The 20,057-nt window shown below is 39.1% G+C and overlaps 1 long non-coding RNA gene across 3 annotated transcripts in view; it reads right to left on the bottom strand.

Moving 5' to 3' along the window:
- Positions 1-12,193: 12,193 nt before the first annotated feature.
- The window catches only part of LOC103232746 (uncharacterized), an 81,695-nt gene continuing 73,831 nt past the window's right edge, over positions 12,194-20,057 (bottom strand). For all 3 annotated transcript variants that reach the window (XR_012091894.1, XR_497251.3, XR_005237528.2), the window contains 2 exons: positions 12,857-12,988; positions 12,194-12,571 (listed from right to left, as the gene is read on the bottom strand). This is a non-coding gene — a long non-coding RNA (uncharacterized lncRNA). The remainder of the gene's footprint in view (positions 12,572-12,856; positions 12,989-20,057) is intronic.

Consider the following 20,057-nt stretch of genomic DNA (forward strand, 5'->3'; position numbering starts at 1 on the left):
GTCCCTTCTTTCATTCATGATTTTAGTAATTTGAGTCTTCTCACATTTTTTTCTTTGTCTACCTAGATAAACATTTGTCAATTTTATTGATCTTTTGTTAGAACCTGCTTCTTTGAATACTTTCTTTCACCCTTCCTCTCTCTGTTTCTCCCTCTCTCCTTTCCCCTCCCCGTTTCCTCCTCTCGTCTGATAATGACAGAATCAGATTTCTCAGATACTCTTTCCTGGAGCAAAGCTTCTGCAATGTGGAGCTGGGTGAGGGGATGAAAAATGCTGGCAGTCTGCCACTGGGGTTAGGGGCAGAACCTTAGTCAGGAAACTGGCTGTATAAGGATCTGTCTGTTTGAGCTGTGGCTGGAATGAGTAGAGCTGCCATCAAGCTAAGCTGGGGGGCAGATGAGGGAGCTGGTTGCTGCTCTTACTGAGATTTAGTAAATTTTTTTGAATAAATGTTTCTCCATTTGTTGAATACTCTCTGAATTTCCAGACTTTAAATTGTTGTGTTCCTTAGTAATATTCACCATTTATGGTTGTTTCACTAGGAAGAGGGATCAGAGCTCTTTGTGTTGCCTTCCTGTCAATTGTCTCTCCAGTCTGGCATTCTTTTTGATACCCACATGAATCCCTTCCATTTTAAATGAGCCCACTTTCTTATGCCGGGTGCTCTCTGGACAGGTCTCTGTACCTTCTTTTCCTGTGTGTGTCATGGAGACATGTGCTAGGAGAGCCACAAGCTTGTCCTAGTCAGCTTGATTCCTGTTGCAATTTGGTTCCCTTTCCTTCCATCTTTATCTAGACTGTCTGTCTTTTGCTTCCATTCTTATTGCTTCTGCTGCTGTGCTGTGTATTTTCCAAGGTTGGATCTGCCCTACCCTAAAAGGCTCCCACTGGCATAACTTGAAACAACCTGAGGAGGGAATGATGTAAGGTGCAACTTCTTGTTATTCCAAGTAAATGCATATAGAAGAATTCCAGCTACTATCTATTTAATCATTGCTGTTTTAAAAACAATGAACATTTATTATCTAGAAAGTAAGAAATTTAAAATCTGATAGGAAAATGTTTTGAACAGCTTTTCATTATGAAAAATTCTCCCTATTGTCCTGGGGTATACATTCACACAGCGAGTCCTGGCCCATGGGAAGGCAGTTTGGAAGCGCTTTCCTGAACACATCTGAACGCACTCTCACCCCTCAAGCTCCACACCAGCAACTGCACAGTGAATCTCCTAACACACCCTCCTCCCTGCTCTCTGGGCACATTCTTGTCGTCAGATGTTTATCGAGGAGTCGGACTGCCTTACAAGACAGTGAGCATCTTGAAAGTAGGGATCCCATCTTCCTTACCTCTGCATGCCTAGCCAGGAACAGGTCCAGGGTCTGGCATAAAGTAGGGTCTCTATAATTGTATACTGACTACATAAATGAATAGGTCAATGAATTGTTGCACATTTCCAGAATTATAAAACACAAACTTCTTAGCCAGGCTTTCTGGGCTTCCCTAATCTGGCCCCTGCACCCTGTCCTACCAATGTTAACATCTTGTAGTCTTCTTCTCAAAACAAATTCTTCATATTTGCCCATCAGGCCTGCTCTCTTATCCTCCAAAGCATCCTGCATAATCTCTCCTGCTCACCTTGGCTATGCTCTTGCCTTCTGCTCTGCTTATTTGAATGTTCTTTTTCCATTATTCACAGGCACTTTACTCCGTGGATCTTTACCCGGCCACTCTGCTTGAACTGTCCAGACCTTTCTTCATACTTAGACATCTCCCCAGAGAAGAATAAGCCTATTTCCACGAGGCCAGGCAGAGAATCTTTAAATTTGATCTGCCTGGTGGATATGTCTTCACCTGTGGTATAATAGTGACAGCAGTGTCAGATGCTGAGTCCTATGGTGCATATCATTAAAAGATGCTCCTCCAGTCTGAAAGCAATTTTGGGGGGGAACAGATGTCCAACCAGCCTTCAAAATTATGCAGTCTTCAGTTTCTGAAGTTTTCCTCTTTCTGCTTTTGAAAAATCAGGGTAACTTTTACTTCTTTGAAGTTCCATTCTTTGTGATTCTGCGAAGAAATTTCTTTTTTATTCAACACATATTTAATTACCACTACAAGCCAAGCAGGTACTGCTGTTACAAATAGTGTGTGTGTGTGTGTGTGTGTGTCCACACACACACACACACACACACATATATATATATTTTTTTTTTTTTTGAGATAGAGTCTCTCTGTGTCACCTAGGCTGGAGTGCAGTGGTGTGATCTCAGCTCACTGCAACTTCTGCCTCCCAGGTTCAAGCAATTCTCCTTGCCTCAGCCTCCTGAGTAGCTGGGATTACAGGTGCCCATCACCACATCTGGCTAATTTTTTTTTTTTTTTTTTTTTTTTTTTTTTTTTTTTTAGTAGAGACGGGATTTCAACATGTTGGCCAGGCTGGTCTTGAACTCCTGGCCTCAGGTGATCCACCCACCACGGCCTCCCAAAGTGCTGGGATTACAGGCGTGAACCACCGCACCTGGCCCAAACAGTATATTTCTTAACATATCTAAAATTTTCTCAAGCCCTAGAAATGAATTGTGTCTGGACAAGGGTGCTTTTATTCCTTTAAAACTGCTAGGTGCTCTCTTACTTTTGCCTCCTTAAACCTGGGTTGCAAACCCTTCTTTACTCTGAGGGTTGGTGGAGTATAGCCCTTCCTGGATTGAATGTCTCCTTGAGGCTCTGTTCTGTTTTGCAAATGAACACTTACTCATCTTGTGACATGACCCATCCTTGGAGTTTGACCATGGCAAACTTTCTGCATATAAGGGTGAGCTGTCAGTCCATCTGGGACATCCCTCGGCTCTTTATAGGCACACTGCTATTGAAACAGTGAGCTGTGGCCTCAAAATGTCCCATTGCTGTGATTTAACTTTTCAGGAAAGAAAAACCCTGTAATCTACTGCAGATAGCTGAATTGGGCTGATACATGTGCTTTCTCAAAGAATACCTCTTTTGGCTCCACAAGAAGCAAACAGCTCACTCGAAAGTTCTAGAGCATTATACAACGCCTTGATTTGGGGGAGCCTTGAGGAAACCTTTGCTGGCAATAGCAATGACAATTCAGGTGAGACATCAATAGTGGCAGCCATTCTTCACAAATGTACAGTGCTTCACTGCTAACAAAGTGCAACAGGATGTAGCTTGTCTTATTTATTACATCAGTATTTTGTGATAAGCAGGTGTGATGGTTAATACTGAGTGTCAACTTGATTGGATTGAAGGATACAAATTATTGATCCTGGATGTGTCTGTGAGGGTGTTGCCAAAAGAGATTAACATTTGAGTCAGTGGGCTGGGGAAGGCAGATCCACCCTTAATCTGGTGAGTGCAATCTAATCAGCTGCCAGCGAATATAATGCAGGCAGAAAAATGTGAAAAGGAGAAACTGGCTTAGCCTCCCAGCCTACGTCTTTCTCCTGTGCTGGATGCTTCCATCCCTCGAACACTGGACTCCAAGTTCTTCAGTTTTGGGACTCAGAGTGGCGCTCCTTGCTCTTCAACTTGCAGACAGCCTGTTGTGGAACCTTGTGATCATGGAAGTTAATACTTAATAAACTTCCATATGGGTGTGTGTGTGTGTCCCTCTAGAGAACCCTGACTAACACAGCAGGATAAGAATTAGTATTGTCATAGGAGGAGACTGAGGTCCCAGAAGGCAAAAAGCTTGATTAGGATCACAAAAGTAATAAGTAGAAGAGCTTGAAGAAGAATCTAGATTTCAGGCCTCTGCCAGAGCTCAAATAGGGAATGTTTCCTATGATCTGTCTTCCGACTGAAATGGAATGGCAAGAGCCCTGACCACCTCAGGTGTCTGGCTAATGTAGTGGCAAATTCAAACAGTTTCTCTTGAGTTGTCTACCTTCAAGACTGACATTTCTGCCTGTCCTCCAGGGTAGTCATTCATTTGTTCATTCACTCACTATGTATGTATTGAGCCTTTAGTATGTTCCAGGCACTAGAAATCTAGCAGAGAACAAAGCCAAACATGATTGCTGACTTCCTAGAGCTTATAGCCTATAGCCTAGTAGAGGAGAGATCCAAAGAACTGAAAATTACAGAAATAATGACAAATTGTGATAGATGCTATCAAAGAAGAGTATAGGGTTCTATGAAACAGAATAAGAAGGGAACTTCATCCAGTTTGGGAAGATCAGAGAAGATTAAATCATCTCTAATGAAATCATATTCAACTCCTACTCCTAGTGGATGGAGTAGGAGTTACCCAATGTTGGTTGAGGGCGGTGGGGTAGCAAATGGAACAGCATGAATGAAGGCCCTGGGATAGGAAAGAACTTGGAGTATTACAGGAAAAAGACGAGACTTATGTGGCTGAAGTGGCACAAGTGAAGGGGAAGTTGGAGAAAAATGAGCCTGGAGAGTGAACAGAAGCCAGATCACGAAGGCTGGGGAACAACCCCTTTTAAGCCTGCTTTGAATGTACTTGAGTAGGACCTAGACTCCTGAAGACCCTATGAATGCTTATGAATTTATTATTCAGCCTCTTCTCATTCATCTTAGATGCTCTGGGGCCACCTAGAGGCCAAAACACAGTGCCCAGTGGGGCAATTAAGGCTAAGAAAGGCAGAGAGTGTTCCCTACTGTGGAGACAGAGTATTAGAGAGTTGCATGGGGCATTGACCTTGGCTGGCAGCTTTCTGGAAGCTAAGGCACAAAGGGAAATTTACTGGGTTTTGTGGTGTTTATTCTCTGGCAACAAAAAAATTAAAGCAAAAGCTGACTGAGTAGCAGCCAAGGCCAGTGAGTCTTGAAACTCAGTTAAACTGAGAAGTCTTCACTTAGGACCTGCATAAGAGTGTACTATGACTTCAGCAAGTGCTGCCTCAAATGAATGGCAACTCTGCTTCTGCTCATGGCACCATCAAGCCTGGGAGAATGGACTATACCCTCCAGAAAGAGGGAGATGGAAGCATTTCTGCCAGTTGGGAAGATAACAAGGTTCAATCTGTTCTCTGATGTCTGAGCTTAATGCAACAGAATAAGTAAGCACAACTTGATGAAGAGGGAGTTAATGTATTCATTAGCTTGCATCTCTCCACTGGATAGTCTGAATACATTTGTAACAGGGCAGCATTGCAGGTACTTTCCAATTGAAGCCCTTGAGAAGTGTTGATAATGTGGTACACAGTTGGAAACCCAAACTACTTGAATAAATGAGTCCAATTTCTTCATCCCTGTATGAGAAAATAATCACCTTATTTTTACCCTCTAGGGATTAATGGTGGAGCTTGTTAGAGGTGGTAACTTCAAATCCTGGACAAAGTCAGCTGGATGTCCTCAAAAATGGAAATCTTAAGTCTTTGTTAGAAAATGTTCTGGAATTCTGAGCAACTATCACAAGGACAGAAAACCAAACACCGCATGTTCTCACTCATAGGTGGGAACTGAACAATGAGAACACTTGGACACAGGGTGGGGAACATCACACACCAGGGCCTGTCGTGGGGTGGGAGGCTGGGGGAGGGATAGCATTAGGAGAAATACCTAATGTAAATGACGAGTTAATGGGTGCAGCACACCAACATGGCACATATATACATATGTAACAAACCTGCACGTTGTGCACATGTATCCTATACCTTAAAGTATAATAATAATAAAAAAAGAATTTAAAAATGGAAAAAAATAATGCTATAGCAAATAAATCTTTATAATCATTTCCCCCCACCCCCCCCCCCAAAAAAAGAGGAGTTCTTGGTTGCTTGGGATCCCTACTGAAAAAGCAGGCATGGCTTGTAGAGCATTAAAACTGATGTTACAAAGGCTAAATACCACACGGACAGAGGAGCAAGTGGCCAAAGATATCCTTATCCAGGTGGCTAAAAGCTTCCCCTTGGCAGGATAGCTAGTTTTGACACAGATTGTAATCTGGGAGAAGCAGACATATCAGCCTTGATGATGAATGGGGCTGCCTTCCCAATGTACACCTGTATCTCTGGAACAGAATAGGTTTAGGCAGGAGGTAGGCAGGAAGAGGCAGGCATGTTTCAGGTTGGCTGGCATCAGTGGTTCAAGGTATGCTCATCGATGTAGTGGTAAGGAAGGAGCCTCAACATCTCCTTAAAGAATGATCTGGTTAACAGATCATTGGTTAACAGATTAGACACTGGGTCAGAGGCCCGAAATCTTGGAGATAACTTCGTAGTTGTAAGTGCCCTTCAGCCTCTGAGATATGATTGGTGGTGTGAGGCTTACAGAATTTGAGGGTAACAACAAGCGGAAGAAAAATCTGGAGAAGAGCCTGAGGAAACAGAATCACAGTCCGTCTTAAAAAGACATTGCCTGAATACTATCCTCTTTTTGTATAGATGGGACCTCAAAGCCAAGAGAGGGAGCAAGGGACTTACCGAAGTCACACAACCACTGAATGGCAGAGCCAGGGTTAAAATGCATCTATTCTGCTTCTTGGGCTACCACTTGAACCTAGGTTCAAGTCTTCCATGGATAAATATAGGTCACTTGATCAAAGACTAAAGAGAAGTCTGCAGGTAAGCATGGAGAATTATTTGACTAGGCTCCAACAGGACAGTGTACAAAAACCAGGAAGAGCAGTAGGCAGAAGCCTGGGGATACCAACATTTAAAGGGAAGGCCAGGGAAGAGTTCACTAGGCTGTGCATTCTGAGGGCAGGCACTGGTTCCTACTTACTATTGCTACCTCAACACTTAGTATGTAACCTTACACCTAGTAGGTTCTAGAAAAAATATTTATTGGATGGATATAGAGGAGTCCACAAAGAAAGTAGAAAAAAAAAAAGACATAAAAATGTGAGGAAAGCTGGGTGCAGTGGCTTACGTTTGTAATCCTGCCACTGTGGGAGACTGAGGTAGGTGGATTGAAGACAAGCCTGGGCAGCACGGTTGAAACCCCATCTCTACAAAAAATACAAAAATTAGCCAGGCATAGCAGTGCACGCTTGTAGTCCCAGCTACTCAGGGGGTCTGAGGTGGGAGGATCACCTGAGCCCTGGAGGTTGAGGCTGCAATAAGCCGAGATCATGCCATTGCACTCCACCCTTGGTGACAGAGTGAGGCCCTGTCTCAGGAAAAAAAAAAAAAAAGTGAGACAAACCAGGATGGTGCAGTGGCACACAAGTCAAGAGAATAGAGAACTTCAAAAAGGAGGTAGAGAACAACTGTTAAATGCAACAGGGGGCCAAATAAAGAAATGTGTTACTTGTTGATAGAATGCTTCCAATTCAATGGGCTCCTAAATCTTCATCTCTAATGCAGATATTTTCCTTATGAGCACCAAACTTGGATATCTGAGTCATTGCTGGCCATCTTTACGTTGACATCCACGCACAATGTCCTATGTCCCCAAATGAACATATTATCTTTCTCCAAAACCTGGCCCTACTCTTCTCTTCTGTATTTTAGTAAATGACAATACTGACTCTGGTTAACAACCTAGAAACCTAAGAGTAATTCTAGATTAGTCCTACTTTCTCAGCCACACAATCAACCAATCACCTCACGCTGTTTTTTCTACTTCCTTATCGCTCTCAAATCTCTCCACTCTGATCAACTTTCTCTGTTATAACCCTACATCTCTCGTGGGAAATTCGAATAACCTACTAACTGGTCTGCTCAATCCACTCTTGCTCCCCTACAGACTTTTATCCAAAATTAGCCAGGCAGATTTTTTTTTTGCATTTATAATTGTTTTTGAGACAGAGAGTCTCACCATGCTGCCCAGGCTATTTTTGAACTGGGCTCAAGCGATCCTCCTGCCTTGGCATCCCAAATAGCTGGGATTACAGGCATGTGCCACCATGCCCAACTCATTTGTAAGTTTTAATTAAAATGTATTTTCCATTTACATTCAGAAAAATTCACTCTTCTGGTGTCCAGCTTGATGAGTTTTAACAATGTACAGAGTTATACAACCACTACCACAATTAAGACACAGAACAGTTCCATCACTACCCCAAAAAACTTCTCTCATGCTACCTCTTTGTAATCAAAACTCCTTCCCACACATATGATCCCTTGCAACCACTGATCTTTTTTTCATCCCTACTGGTTTCCCATTTCTAGGATGTCATAGCAATGAAATAAGAGTATGTAGCCTTTTCAGATGGGCTTCTTTCACTCAGGATGATACAGCTGTGATTCATCCATGATGTTGTGTGTATCAAGATTTTGTTCTTTTTGTTACTGAGAAGTATTCCATTGGATGGATAGGTCAGAGTTTATCCGTTTCTAAATTAAGGGATGTTTGGGTTGTTTCCAGTTTTTATTGGACAATTATGAATAAAGCTATATAAACATTGACTACAAACTTTTGTATGAACATGTGCTTTCATTCACTTGGGTAAATACCTAGGAATAGGACTGCTGGGTCACATAAGAAGTGTATATTTAACTTTATTAAAAATACTGCCAAAATATCTTACAAAATGACAGTACCATTTTGCATTCCCAGCAGCACTGGATGAGGGTTCTAGTAGCTCCACAGCCTCACCAGCACTTGGTTTGTCAGTTCTTTCCTCTTTTCTTTATTTTTTAATGTTCTAATAGATATGCAGTAGTGTCTCATTATGGTTTCAAAGTGCATTTCCGAAACAACTAATGATGCTAGGTATTTTTTCATGTGCTTATTTGTCTTAGGTATATATGTTCTGTGTATCCTCTTTGGTCCATTATGTATCTTCTTTGGTGAAATATCTGTTCAAATATTTTATCCATTTTCTTAATTGAATTGTTTGATCTTATTGTTGAGTTTTGAGAGTTTCTCATGTATTCTAAATACAGTTCCTTTTCCAAATATCTGACTACAAATAATTTCTCCCAGTCTATAGCTTATACTTTTATTCTTTTAATAGTATTTTTTGCAAAGGAAATGTTTTTAATTTGTATAAAGCCAATATATATTTTTCTTTTATGCATCATGCTTTTGGCATATCTAAAACCTTTCTGCCTAACCAAAGACCACATGGATTTTTCTCCTATGTTTTAATTTAGAATTTTATGATTTTATGCTTTTCACTTATGTCTGTGATCCATTTTGAGCTAATTTGTGATGAGATTTGAGGTATAAGTCAAAGTTCTTTTTTGGCATATGGATGTCTGATTGTTTAAGTACTATTTGTTGAAAAGACTATTCTTTCTCCATTGAATTGCCATTGAAGTTTTGTCAAAAATCAATTATTCATATGTGTGTGGATCTATTTATAGGTTCCCTATTTTTTTTCTGTTGATCTATGGGTCAGTTCCTCCATCAACATCACACTGGTTTGTTTACTTTAGCTTTATATAAGTCTTACAAGCAGGTAGTATGACTTTTCCAACTTTGTTCTTCTTTTCCAAAATTTCTTATGTCTTTCTATATGAATTATAAAATCAATGTGTTGATAACTACAAAAAAAATACCGCTGTGATTTTGATGGGACTGTATCCATAGATCAGTTTGCAGACAATTGACATTTTAATGATAGTGAGTCTTCCAATTCATAACTATCAAATGTATTTACATTTTTTAGGTCTTTAAGTACTAGAAATAGTCAAACCCATAGAAGCAGAGAATAGAATGATGGTTGCCAGGGGCCGAAGGAGGAGGAAAAGTGGTATTGTTGCTCAATAGGTATGAAGTTTCAATTATGCAGATGAATAAGTTCTAGAGATTTGTTGCACAACATAGTGCCTTTTGTGCACTTTACAGTTTTTAAGAGGATAGCTCTCATGTGAGACAATTTTACCACATTAATTGAAAAGACACATGGAACACAAGGAAACTTTTGGAAGTGATAAATATGTTTATTACCTTGATTATGGTTATGGTTTCATGGGTTTATACATGTGTTCAAACTCGTCAAATTGTATACATTAAACGTGCAGTTTTTGTATGTCAATTGTACTTTAGTAAAGCTAATAAAAATGTAAGTTTTCAAATATTAATTGCTGATATATAGAAATACAATTAATTTCTATATAAAGACCTTTTACACTGTGACCTTGCACTGTGACTCTCAAATTGAGTACGTGTAAGATTTCATTGGATATATTTTAGATTTCATTGGAATTTTTTACTTCAATAGTGATGCTGTCTCCTAATACAGTTTTAGTTCTTCTTTTCCAATGTATATGCATTTTCTTTCTTTTCCCTTATTGCACTTGCTATGATTTCAAGTATGATATTGAATAGGAGTGGCGAAAGCAGACATCTTTACCTTATTCTCATTCTAGAGGAAAAGCATTCAATCTTTCACCATTAGGTATGATACTAACTTTAGGATTTTTATAGATGCTCTTTATCAGGATGTAGGAATTACTTTTTATTCCTGGTTTGCGAAGATTTTTTTAAATCGTAAATGGGTGTTGGATTTTGTCAAATACTTTTTCTGCATCGACTGATATGACTGTGTGATTTTTTTCTTTAGTATGTTATATTGGCTGACTTTTGAATGTTGAAGCAGCCTTGTATTTCCAGGATAAACCTCACTTGGTCATGATGCATTATCCTTTTAATATATCATTGAATTTAATTTGCCAGTATTTTGGTGAGAACTTTTACATTTATGTTCATGAGGAATACTGGTCTGTAGTTTTCCTTTATTGTAATGACTGTCTAGTTTTGGTAATTAGGTTAGTACTGACGATAAAATGAGTTTGGAAGAATTTCCACCTCTTCTATTTTCTGAAGAATTTGTGTGATGGAGTGAGTCTTGTTTCTCCTTTGAATGTTTGGGAGAATTTAGCAATGAGACCATCTGAACTTGAAGTTTTATTTTGTGGAAGGATTTAAACTATGAATTCAATTTCTTTAATATAAATATGACTTTTTAGGTTGCCTGTTTCTTCTTAAGTGATTTCTCTAAATTTGTATCTTTCAGAGAATTTGTTTTATCTAAACTGTTATATTTATGACCATCGAGTTGTCCATGTTATTCCCTAATCATCCCTTTAATGTCTATAGCATCTATAGTGATAGCCTCCCTTTCATTCAAGATATCAGTAATTTGTGTCTTCTCTCCATTGGTCTGGCCAGAGGTTTGTCAATTTTATTGATTTTTATAAAGAAATGGCTTTTTGGCCAGATGTGGTGATGCATGCCTGCAATCCCAGCATTTTGGAAACTGAGGTGAGAGGATGGCTTAAGGCCAGGAGTTTGGGGACAGCCTGGGTAACATATGCCATCTGTACAGAATTTTTTTTTTTAATTAGCTGGGCATGGTGGCATGCACCTGTAGTCCTTGCTACTCAGGAGGCTGAGGAAGGAGGACTGCTTGAGCCCAGGAGTTCAAGGCTGCAGTGAATCATGATCAAACCACTGTACTCCAGCCTGGGTGACAGAGTGAGAACCTGTCACTAAAAAAGAAAGAGTTTTTTGTTTCAGTGATTTTTTTCCCTAATAATTTTGTTTTCAATTTCACTGATTTGTGCTCTTTAGTATTTCTTTACTTTGGCATTCCGTTTGCTTTGGATTTACATTTTATAGTTGTAGGTTCACAAGATAGAAATTTATATCACTGATTTCAGGTTTCCCTTTTTTTCCAACATAAGCATTACATATTATTAAATTGTCCCCAAAGCACCAGGGGCAAGCTACTTCTGTTGCCGTGCCCTGAGTAGCCAACTATTCTTTCACAAATTTTCTTGACAATGAAGTGGGCTAATCACTGTTGGGTCTGTAGCCTCCAAACACCATTGTTTCAGTCCTTGGGGTGGGGGGGTGTTGTCATCAGCTTTTAGTAGAATGAGATTTTTGGACCCTTTGAAGGTCCTTTAGTTGTTTACATAGGCAGGATGCAAGAAACGTCACTATGAGGTAGGTGGCTCAGAGGTGATATATTTGTCTCGCTTTTTAGAGAGTTGATACTATTATCCCACATATATCACACCATCTAGGTTCTGGCAATCTATATGCTGATATTGCTGACCTACCCCTGCCCCCCCGACAAATAAATGCGAAACCACCAGGCCTTTTATTTTCTTACTAGTGAGACAGTGATAAGGAAGAAATTTGTTTTCAGTGCTCAGTGCTAACCTAGTCCTTATGCCTCAGTGTCTGGTTAACTGTGGACCTGTCCTTCTGGCCCCAACCCCGCAACACCCACCTCTCTCCCTTCCCACACACCTCCTCTTCCCTCCTTCCTCCCTCACCACCATCCTAGAACATGAAGACACTCACATCATTTTACAACAGATTCATTTTATTTTCATCACCATGGGGCGTACCCTGTGGGGTGTAGAATGTATTCTAGACCCTGCTGGCTATTTCTCTGGGGCCAGATCTCTGGAGACCTCTCAGATAGATCTAGGCCTCTGAACTTGCCTTGAAATCACTGGCTGTCCAGGGAGACGCTGGAGATTGTGGAGGTCTCCTGGCTAATTTGGTCCTGCTGTGGCTCATTTTGAGTGAGCTTCCCATTCAGCTGGTCATAGTGGCTGGATAGTGTTGGCCTGTTGCCTTCCTCAGGTTTTCTTGAAGCGGTAGTCTTTTTGGGAGTGGCTTTTTTCCTGGAACTTTCTCGAAGGGTCCCTTTTCCCTTCCAAGTTGCCTTTGGAACCTGGAAGGACAACAGGGAGATCACAAAAGGGCACTGGTTTTGGGAAAGAGGATGGAAGAGGGGTGGGAATGGGGGTTTCATCGATAAAGGGTGCAGGCTGGGGTGGGGATTGTGCCAGGTGAGGACAGGGTAAGGCGTCTTGGGCGGGAGGAATCAAGGGGTAGATGAGGAGGAGCCTGGGTTGGTCACTCACCTTCAGAGGGCTTCTGGACCTTGGTTAAGAGGGGGCCCTTCCTGTTCCACACCTCTTTTTTTTTTTTGGCCTTCTGAAGAAATGTAACTTACCTTAAGGGAAAACACTCATAGAATTATTTTTCATGAATAGTTCTAACAAGCTTCCAGCTTCTTGGAGGAGACACTTTGTGATCAATTTCAGTCCCTCCCTAGGTAGAGGGTGTCTCATTCAGGTTTTTGTCCCTGGAAGAAAGAAATGATAGAGTTAGCCACAGGCCAGAGTCGCTGTATTAATATCATACAAAGTAGATTTCAGAGGAAAAAACATCATCAAGAACAAATAAGTCATTTCATAATAAAGTTGTCAATCAAGAGAACAAAATACTTTAAACTTTTATGCCTGCAATAAGATCAAAATATATGAAATAAACAATGATAGGACTACAAGAAGAAGTAGACAAGTCCATAATCATAGTCAGAGATTTCAATACCCTTCTCTCAATAAGTGAAAAAATAAGTAGACAGAAAATTAGTAAAGACATAGAAAATTTGAACTGCACTAGCCATTAAATTGACCTAATTTACATTTACAGAATAATCCCAATAACATCAGAATTTGTACTATTTTCAAATGCGTATGAGATATTAATCAAGGTACATAATATTGTGGGTCATAAGTAAAATCTCAATAAATTTAAAATCTAAGTCATGCAAAGTTTGTTCTCTGACCACAATAAAATTGAATTTGAAATCAATAAGGGAAACATATCTGGAAAAAAACCAAATATTTGGAGAACTAAGTAATATACTCCTAAGTAACTTATGGGGCAAAGAAGAAATCAAAGGAAAATGATCATATATTTTAACCAGAATGAAAATGAGAATAAAACATAACAATTATGTGATGATACCAAAGTAGCACTTATAAGGAAATTTATATTACTAAATGCTTATATTTGAAAAGAAATATCTCAAATCAACAGCCTTAGCTTTTCCTTTAAGAACCTAGGAAAAGAAGAGCCCATGAAACCCAAAGAAAGTACAAAAAGGGAAATAAAGATCACAGCAACATCAATGAAATAGAAAAACAGTAGAGACAATCAATGAAACCAAAAGGGGATGCTTTGGGAAGAACAATTAAATTGATAAACTTCTAACAAGAGAGATGAGAAAAAAAGATAAAAGATACAAATTAACCAATAGCAGAAATCAGAATGGTGGTATCACTACAGATTCTAAAGATAATGAAATTATAAGAAAATAATAGGAACAATGTGCAGCAATAAATTTGACAACTTAGAGGAAATAGACAAACTCCTGAAAGACACAAAGTACCAAAGCTCACTCAAGAAGAAATATATAACCCAAATAACCCTATAACCATTAATGAAATTGAACTTGCAGTTTTAAGTATTCTCAGGAAGAAAATTTCAAGGCCAGATGGCTTCACTCCTCAATTCTACCAAATGTTTAAGGAAAAATTGACAGCAATCCTTCAGAAACTCTTCCAAAAATAAATAAATAAATAAGGAAGGAAGGAAGGAAAGAAGGAAGGAAGGAACACTTTCCAAAGTTATTCTTTGAGGGTAATATTACCCTGAAACCAAAACCAAAGACATCACAGGAGAGAAAAACTGCAGATCAAGAGCCCTTATGAATAAAGGCTCAGATATTCTCAACAAAATACTAGCAAACTGAATCCAGCAAACTGTAAAAAGTATTATACCCCGTGATCAAGTGCAGTTTATCTTAGAAGTGCAATATTTGTTTAATATCCAAAAATCAATTAATGTAATACCCTCATATTCATTGATTAAAGGGAAATATATATAATCATCTAAATGACAAAATGCAAATCTTTTCATGATGCACTCAAATCAGGAATAGAAGGGAAGTGTTCCTCAACCTGATGATGGCAATGTACAAAACACTACAGCTAACATCATACTTAAAGGGGAAAGACAAAGCTTTCTCCTTAAGATCGGGAATAAGACAAGAATGTCTGCTTTTACCACTTCTATTCAACAGGATTATTAGGAAAGAAACAAATGAAAGGCATCCAAATTGGAAAAAAAAAATAAGTAAAATTGCCTTTATTTGCAGATGACACACTACTAAAACTAGTAAATTTAGCAATGTTGCAGAATACAAAATCAATATACAAAAATCAATTTTATTTCTATTGGTATCAATGACCAATCAAGTGGTGAAATTAAAAATTCACAATAGCATCTAAAATGATATACCTAGACAAAAGTTTAATAATATAGTGAAGGATCTGTGCACTGAAAAGTATAAAATGTTGCTGACATAAAGAAGGTTTAAATAAATGGAGATACAGCCCTCATTCACAGGTCAGAAGACTCAATATTGTTAAGATGCCAAGTCTTCTCAAATTGGTCTACAGATTCAACACCATCCCAATCATTATCCCATCAGTGTTTTTGTAAAAATTGGCAATATGATCCTAAAATTCAAATGAAAATACAAAAGACCAGAGCAACTTTAGAAAAAAATTAATTTACAGGATGAACAGGGCCTCATTTGAGGTTATTATAAAGCTACAACAGTCAAAGCAATGCAGTACCAGCGTAAGGGTCAGTGGAACAGAATGGAGAGTCCAGAAATACACTGATACATACTGTGATGGTTAATTGTATGTGTCAACTTGACTGTGCTAAGGAATGTCCAGATAGCTGGTAAAACACTATTTCTGCATGTGTCTGTGAGGATATTTCCAGGGGAGATTAGCATTTGAATCAGTAGACTGAGTAAAGAAGATCTGCCCTCACCAGTGTGGGTGGGCATCATCCAATCTTTTGAGGGCCTGAATGAACAAAAGATAGAGAAAAGGAGAATTTGCTCTTTCTACTTGAGTTGGGCCATTCATCTTCTCTTGCCCTTGTCCTGGTTCTTGGACCTTCAGATTTGAACTGAGACTTACACCATTGACCCTCCATCCTCGGTTCTCAGGCCTTTGGACTCAGACTGAGACTTACCTCATTGACTCCCCTGATTCTCACGCCTTTGGGCTTGAGCTGGAATTGCACCACTGGCCCCCCTGAGCCTCCAGCTTGCAGATGGCAGAGCATGGGACTGTTCAGCCTACATGATTGTGTGAGCCAATCTGTCATAATAAATATCTTTATATCTATATCCTACTGGTTCTGCTTCTATGGGGAACCCTGACTGATACACATATATAGACAAATGAATTTTTTAAAAAGTGCAAAGAAAATTCAGTGGAGCAAGAGGTACTAGAAATGGTACTAGAAAACTCAGATATAGATATGCAAAAAATCCCCCAAACCTCTGATTACCCATACCTCACATTATATACAAATATTAAATAGATCACAGACCTAAATGTAAAACCTAAAAATATAAAACTTCTAGAAGAAACTAAAGGAGAAAACCACCGGGACTTCAATTTAGACAAAGATTTGTTAGATGTGACACCAAAGCCCAATTCATAATAGATCAAATTGGTAAACTGGGCTTCATCTAAGTTAGAAACATTTACTCTTTGAAAGACACTGTTAAAGGAAGTAAAGGACAAGCAGCAGATAGGAAGAAAACCATATATGTGAAGAAAACCATATAAATGGTAGAGAAATTGTATCTAAACATATGAAGAGCCCTGAAAACTCAGTAACAAAAACCAAACAGCCCAGTTTTTAAAAACTTGGGCAAAAGATTTGAACAGACACTTCACCGAGGAAGATATATCAATGGTTAATAAGCACATGAAGAGATGCCCAAGATCACTGGGGAAATGTAAACTAAAACCAAAATGACATAAACTACACCATCATTAGAATGGCTAAAATAAAAGACTGATCATATCATATGCCTACACAGATGTAGAGGAAATGAAGCTCTCATACACAATTGGTGGGCCTGTAAAATGGCACAGGCACATTGGAAAACTTTGGTAGTTTCTTAAAGTTAAAAACATACATCTATGATATGATTTACCTATTCCACTCCTACGTATTTATCAAAAAGAAATGAAAGCACATGTTCACACAAGGGCTTGTATATAAATGTTCGTAACAGCTTTATGTGTAATAGTCCAAAACTAAAAAATTTACAGATGTCCATTAACAGATGAATGGATAAATAAATTGTGGTATGGTCATACAAACAACATACAATACTACTGCACAATAAAAAAGCAACAAAAAGGAACACATTATTGATATGTTCCACATGAATGAATCTCAAAATAATTATGCTGAGTGAAAGAAACCAGACCAAAAATTGTACACACTGTATGATTTTATTTACATAATAGTCTAGAAAATGCAAACTAATGGATAGCGACAGAAAGCAGGTAGTGGTTACCTGGGAACTGGGGGTGGGAAGGAGAAGAGTGAAGGATGACCAGGAGGCACAAGGAAAATTTGAGGAGAAGGATATGTTCACTATCTTTATTGTGATGATGGTTTCCTGGAGGTATAAATGTGTCAAAAATTATCAAACTGTACACTTTAAATATGTGCAGTTTACTGTATGTCAATTATACCTCAACAAAGCTATTAATAATAATAATGAATATAATAATAAATTATAATATTCTGTCAGACCAGACCCTTCCTTCTAAGTTTAGCCCTAACCAAGGTCCACCGGGGTAAATAGGCTACTGGTCAGGCTGATAACGACCAGAGGAAAACTATTCCCTTTATTGAGTGCTTACTTTGTCCCTGGCTTAGTGCTGGGTGCTTTCATAGGCATTATCTCATTTAAGATTCATAGCAAATGTATGTGGAAAGAAAAAGGGTCAGTGACTTACCTAAGGTCGAATAGCTTTTAAAAAGTGAAGAGCTCTTTACCATGCTGCAAAAGCCCTTCACTTCTAGTCAATGCCAACAATGCAGTCAGTGTGTAAAAAGCAAAGCTGGCCAGGCACAGTGGCTCACACCTGTAATCCCAGCACTTTGGGAGGCCGAGGCGGGTGGATCACCTGAGGTCAGGAGTTTGAGACCAGCCTCACCAACATGGCGAAACCCTGTGTCTACTAAAAATACAAAAATTAGCCAGGTGTGGTGGCAGGCATCTGTAATCCCAGCTACTCAGGAGGCTGAGGCAGGAGAATTGCTTGAACCCGGGAGGCGGAGGTTGCAGTGAGCCAAGATCAGGCCACTGCACTCCAGCCTGGGTGACAAGGGCGAAACTCTGTCTTAAAAAAAAAAAAACAAAAAAAAACCACAGCCTTCTCATATGCCAATGACTTGCTTGGCAGGGCCTAGAGCAGAAAATTTAATTAAGGGCCTGGTTTTGGACATGATTTTAAATATTGTTCACTTCATAACAACACTGGAAAAATTAAGCTACTTTTGTTTTAGTCATTTTGAGAATCTTACCAATTACACTGACATGCACAAACAGCTGATGTAAAGCTATTTGAGTTCTCAAATAGCTACAGAATTTTTTCACCAGTGCCTAATGAATCTTCCTAAAAATACTTCTTTCCTCTAAATCCTGACCCAGTTCCCTACTATTCACAAAAGAAATCCCCAAACCGAACATTCATGGAAAACCCAAGCTATGAAGTTAGAGTTATTTCTTACTAGTACCTTCTACTTGGTGAACACATTATGGTTTTCTAAAATCTTCCTTATAATTATCTTTTTATAATTCTCACAAAAGAACAAGAATTAGAATCCCCATTTAGCTACCTCATACCCACTAGAATAGGATTGCTATAATCAAATAAGACTGACAGTAAAAAGTGTTGTAAGGACGTGAAGAATTGCAACCCTCACACACTGAGTGTGGGAATGTAAAATGTTGCAGTTGCTTTGGAAAACAGTTTGGCAGTTCCTCAGAAACTTAAACATAGAATTACCAAATGACCCAGCAATGTCCACACAAAAACATGCACCTGAATGTTAATAGCAGCATTACTCATAATTGCCAAAAGATGGAAATAACCCAAATACCCATCAATTGATAAACAGATAAACAAAATGTAGTATATCCATAAAATGGAATACTATTTGGCCACAAAAAGGAATGACATAATATATATTACAACCTAAAAACACTTTGCTAAGTGAAAGAAGCCAGGCACACAGGGTCACATATTGTATAATTCCATTTCTATGAAAAGTCCAGAATAGGCAAATTCATAGAGGCAGAAAGCAGATTAGTGATTGCCAGGAGCTGCAGGGATGGGAGTAGAAATGAGGAGTGACTGCCAATGGATACAGATTTCCTTTTGGATTGAGGAAAATATTCTAAAATTGATTGTGGGGATGATTGCCCAACTGTGAATATACTGTCAACACTGAATCATATACTTCAAAAGGGTGGGTTTTGTGGTATGTGAATTATAACTCAATTTTTAAAAAAGAATCTTCATTTAGCAGATGAAAAAACCAAGGACAGGAGAGGTTAACTGTCCTGCCTAGATTTCCTGCCTCTAACTTTGTCAGCTATTCTGAAACCCAAAATGTTTGGAGAGAACTTAGGTTAAATTCTCCTTTTCTACCTGGGCTGTTTCTTGTCTGTCCCAGAGCTCACCATGCTGTTTCTTGAGCACAGATTGTGCTCAGTACTGTATCAGGAACTCGAGATGTATGACTCCACATCTCCTCCCTATGAGATAGAACTTTAATTTTTCTTCTGTCATTTTAAATAAAAGAATCTGAGACTCAAAGAACTTAAGAGACTCACCCAAGGTTACACAATAGTAAGAGATAGGGAGGCTAGAGTTGAGTCTAGATGGTTTGAGTCTGGGCTCATTGCTATTGTCATTGCATTATCTCCTCTTCTTCTCCATTCTTCCACCTCCCCGCTCCCAACACATATCTTTATCCCACTCATCAGAACGCCTTTTTCCTCTCTTACACATATCCACAGCAGACTCATCTTTCCATAAGACTCACTTGTTTCTCAACTGTAACTGGAGGAACAGACTCCAATGGCATGGTGGAGACACTGGGTAATCAGATGTACAGTCTGATCCCTCAGCACCAGTGGGGGATTGGTTCCAGCATTCCCATAGATACCAAAATATGGGGATGCTCAAGTACCTGATACAAAATGGCATAGTATTTGCACATAACCGATGCACATCCTTCTGTATATTATTTATTTATTTATTTATTTATTTATTGAGACAGAGTCTCGCTCTGTCGCCCAGTCTGGAGTGCACTGGCATTATCTCGGCTCACTGCAACCTCTGCTTCCCGGGTTCAAGTGATTCTCCTGCCTTAGCCACCTTAGAAGCTGAGATTACAAGTGTGCACCACCACACCCAACTAATTTTTGTATTTTTAATAGAGACAGGTTTTACCATGTTGGC

Source organism: Chlorocebus sabaeus, chromosome X (genome assembly GCF_047675955.1).
Source record: "Chlorocebus sabaeus isolate Y175 chromosome X, mChlSab1.0.hap1, whole genome shotgun sequence".
Lineage (NCBI taxonomy): Eukaryota > Metazoa > Chordata > Mammalia > Primates > Cercopithecidae > Chlorocebus > Chlorocebus sabaeus.